The sequence below is a fragment of the Dromiciops gliroides genome, chromosome 3 (assembly GCF_019393635.1).
Source record: "Dromiciops gliroides isolate mDroGli1 chromosome 3, mDroGli1.pri, whole genome shotgun sequence".
Lineage (NCBI taxonomy): Eukaryota > Metazoa > Chordata > Mammalia > Microbiotheria > Microbiotheriidae > Dromiciops > Dromiciops gliroides.
In genome coordinates, this window is record NC_057863.1 from 214,716,490 (window position 1) to 214,721,288 (window position 4,799).

Consider the following 4,799-nt stretch of genomic DNA (forward strand, 5'->3'; position numbering starts at 1 on the left):
TTCCACAAACTAATCATCACTAGAGAACAGAGAAGAAACATATGTAAAGTGGTTGACAAATGCACTGTTAGACTGCGCCTGTTATCTGTCTAATATTAAGATCTACAACTGGAGCCAGGGGCCTGGGCCACCTCCCCCTCTCCCTTCTGCTATAAGGGTCCCTTCTTTTCTAGTACATAATCTGGATAGGATTTGGTCCTGAGGGAGTCTGACCATGTAAAGAATGATCAGACTCCTTTTCTTACCACTGGGAAAAACTGGGTAAGAATTAGGTTTGGGTTAAGATGTAGAGTTTCCTCAAAAAGGGGGATGGAAAGGTACTAAATAGATAACATAAATAAAGCATGGGACAGGTACTTATTACCTACACACAAAAGAAATAGTAAACACCAAACATTCCCTAACTTCCCTTGACAGAAAGATAAAAGGGAATGTTGACTTATCAGTATGTTAGAAGGGGGAAGAACATGACTCAGAGAAGAAAGGGAAGAAGGATCGCATTCACATTTATTAAGCATCTCATTTTTGCCATACACTATGCTAAGTCTCGATGATATAAAGAAAAGCAAAAGGGCAGCTAGGTGGCACAGTGGATAAAGCACTGGCCCTAGATTCAGGAGGATCTGAGTTCAAATCCGACCTCAGACACTTGACACTTACTAGCTGTGTGACCCTGGGTAAGTCACTTAACCTTCATTGCCCCACCCCACCCCCCAAAAAAGTCTCTGCTTTCAAGGAGCTCACAATCTAATGGAAGATATAACATGAAAAACTACTATGTACAAACAAGATAAACAGGATAAAGTCAGGATAAACTCAGAATGAAGGAACTAAGATTAAGGAGGATTGAGCATCTGAAAGTTAATAATAGGTATGATGCTATTCCAATAGAGGAAAGAAGCTGACTCTCCTGGGAGGAAGCAGTTGCTTATACTCCAATTAATGATAACAGGTTCCATCAGAGGACAAATTACCAGGAAGGATTAGATGAAGAATAGGCAATTAGTATCAATTGCCGACTCCCAACCAAAGGATATCAATGTAGCTCTAGCTGTGTGTGAAGTACTTGAAACAAATAATAGTTTTGATATTGGTTTGTTTTGGGGGGGGGTTTGTTTTGTTTTGTTTTGGGTTTTTTAGGGGCAATGAGGGTTAAGTGTTTTGCCCAGGGTCACACAGCTAGTAAGTGTCAAGTGTCTGAGGCCAGATTTGAACTCAGGTCCTCCTGAATCCAGGGCCACTGCTTTATCCACTGTGCCACCTAGCTGCCCCCATATTATTTTATTTTGTGACAGTAATAGCCGTGTGGAGGGGGGGGGGGGGTTGTGTGCATATGTGTGCTCTTACTAACACTAGATTGACTCAGGACATCTAGCCATGATTAAATGAAACGAAATTGAACTGATAAGCTAACTGATTACTGAGCATAATTCAATGACCATTAGAGATATTGCAGTGGTTGTTGATAGAAAGAAGTCATTTCTCATAGATCATTAAAGCACGTAATGAAATAGGATCAGTTTCACAGAAGCACAAAGGAAAGTGAAATAAAAAATTTCAAAAAAACACCACCCCCCAAAAAATGACAAATTATTGCTGTGAAACCTAAAAAACAAACTTACTTTTTTTATTCAAAGCTCTACCAAAACCATTATCAGAAGAAATCTAAATGAGCTATAACCATCTGGACATCTTCATTATACTGTAAAACATCCACCCCATCCCATAAATGCTTTGGAGATTTTTCATTTCCAGTGGGCCTGTAGGCTTATCTCATTGAGGTATTGATGAACTCTTAAAAATTCACTGATATGCTGAGAAGCAGTTATTCTGCTCTCAAAATGGAGATAGAATACTGCAAAACAACCTTGCATTATACTATACACCACAAAAAGTTAAAAGATTTATCCAAAAGATGAAGATAAATATGCTTAAATGGCCTGTACAGTTTCCTGATGTAAAACTCCATTGAAAAGCTTTGGGGCGGGGAGGGGGGGGGCAGCTAGATGGTATAGTGGTTAAAGCACTGGTCCTGGATTCAAGAGGACCTGAGTTCAAATCCAGCCTCAGACACTTGACACTTACTAATTTGGGGCCCTGGGCAAGTCACTTAATCCTCATTGCCCCACAAAAAAACAAATGAAAAGCTATGAGGGCCTAATCAAATTGAGATGGAGTATTTATTAAATGTATGTTCAGCATCTAATCTTCTAAGTGTGGTTTCTTAATGAATTAATATATACATAAGTATCAAAATCTTGTGAATCAATGTCTGATCATATAGAACAAATGATTGCCGTTAAAAAATAAATTGCATTTTTTAAAAATGATAAATATTTTCATTTAAAGTTTTGAGATCCAAATTCTATGCCTCCCTCCTTTCCCTCCTCCCTGAGGAGGTAAGCAATCAGTTATAGGTTATATATGTGCAATTATTTAAAACATTACCATATTAATCATAAATATATTGCAAATTAAGAGTGTTTTTAGATGTAAACAGTTGCAATTTTATTGTATATCCAAAAAGTTTAATGATTTCACTTTGTTTAATGATTTAATTTGCCCATAACTGTATTTGTCTATCTGACATTAACAACAGAGAAGATTATTCTCTATTGTGCATGTGTCCAAGAGATGATGGACAACCTCCCCAATAACTGTCAAACTACATGATTATCACCCTTTTCTGGTGATTCATGTGGAAACAAATGACAAGAAGACCTTTAAAAGGATTGCCAAAGGAGAAGAAATCCTGGGCAAGAAACTGAAGACCTTCCTGACACAGGTGGTGCTTACATTGCTGCTGATGATCTAAGGGCTTCAGAAGAAAGATTTGGGAAGAAAGCAGCTGGTTTAAAAGATGGTTAAAGGGAAAATGGCATTTTAATCTATGTTTTAATTTAAGCATAAAGTATAGGAATTATGTATTCCTGGGCAGAGAGAGAGTAAACCTTATGAGAGCTGGTAAAAATACATTTGTCTGGATCCTTAACAAATTGAAATCAGAAGGGAGGGGAATGAAAGAATTTGCCAAATATATACCAAAGGGTATCTAAAATGTAGAAAGAAGAAAAGTAGTAGTGATACCCCAGAATTCACAAGAGACAAAATCCAAGATAGGGTCAGTCACAATAAGCCCATGCCCTCAGATATCCACAAATGTTCAATGTATGAATAAAGCAAACAAATAAATAAATGAAAATGAAAAACAAAGGATACCAAAATGATTGCAAATTGAGAAGTTTGACCTCATAGTTATTAATGACATTTCAAAAGATGCAGGCCATAACTAGAATGTGTCTCTGGACCATTAGATCTTTTTCAAAAGGAATAAACATCTTAAAAGAGCAGATGTGGTGTGACAATAGACATCTTCCCTCCCTCCTTTGCAGAGGCAGAGAACTATGGGTGTGGATATAGTGCATAGGACATCAGATTTATTAATTGTATACATTAGTTCTGCTGATTTTTTTTTCTCATTACACTTCTTAATTGGGGGGGGACAGGGCAATGAGGGTTAAGTGACTTGGCCAGGGTCACACAGCTAGTTAAGTGTCAAGTGTCTGAGACTGGATTTGAACTCAGATCCTCCTGAATCCAGGGCTGGTGCTTTATCCACTATGCCACCTAGCTGCCCCTTAAAAAATTCTTAGTTATAAAGGATGGCTTATGGGGAAGAAGAAAGGAAAGGATAAACTCAGTCTGTGCTAAGCACTAGGGATGCAAAAGGAGGCCAAAAAAAAAAAGTCCCCTCTTTCAAACACCTTGTGTTCTAATGGGGAAGACGCATGTAAATAGCTAGATGCATTCAGGGCTGTATATCCAGGATGAGAGTGTAAACTTTTCAATACAAATAGTTTCTACCTCTAAGAATGAATTGGAATTAGTGAGGATAGCTAAGGAAAACCAATAGGAGAGCCCCTTGACTTTTCTAGGACTCCTACTGAGAGAGAAATGGGACCGTGGTAACAGAAGGCAGGAGGAAGACAAATGTTCAACTCGTATTTTGCTCCTGTTTTCTATGCCAAAGAGAATAATTTTGGAGGACTGGGATAGAAAGAGAACAAAAAAAGCTCATAGAAAGTTTCTACCCAGGGCAAGGGCATGTCTACCTGCTCTTCAGGAGTTGTCACAGGGCCCAGATGAACTAACATTCTGGAGGACCAAAGGAAGTGGCAGAAGATTGTTGAGGTGTTGTTAAGCAAGTTTGGAAAAAGATCAGGAAGAAATGCTTGGCAGATGCCCAAAGTGGAGGGTGGGGGGGTCAATAATAAAAAGAAATATATTCTATACAGCAAAAATATTTATAGTAACACTTTTTGTGGTTGCAAAAAAAATTGGAGGGGAGATTGGCTCAACAAGTTGTGATACATGGATGTTAAGGAATATTAGCAAGAAACAAAGATTATAAAGAATACAGGGAGAAATAGGAAGATTCAGATGAATGAATGCAAAGCAAAAGAATCCAAGAAAATAATAGCAACACCAACTTATATCAAAACTAGACACTGTGATTATAAAGACAAAACTAAATAATTATTGACATTTATATGGTTCTTTTAGGTTTGCAAAGCACTTTACAAATATCTTATTAGATACTATTATTATTCCCATTTGACAAATGAGGAAACTGAGGCAGATAGAGGTTAAATGACTTGCCCAAAATCACATGGCTAGTAATTGACTGAATCCAGATTTGAACTCAGGTCTTCCTGAGTCCCTAGTTCATAGCACTAGCCACTATGCCACCTAGCTGTCTAATCCTAAAGAAGAGTTATAAAGATACATCTCCCTTTGTT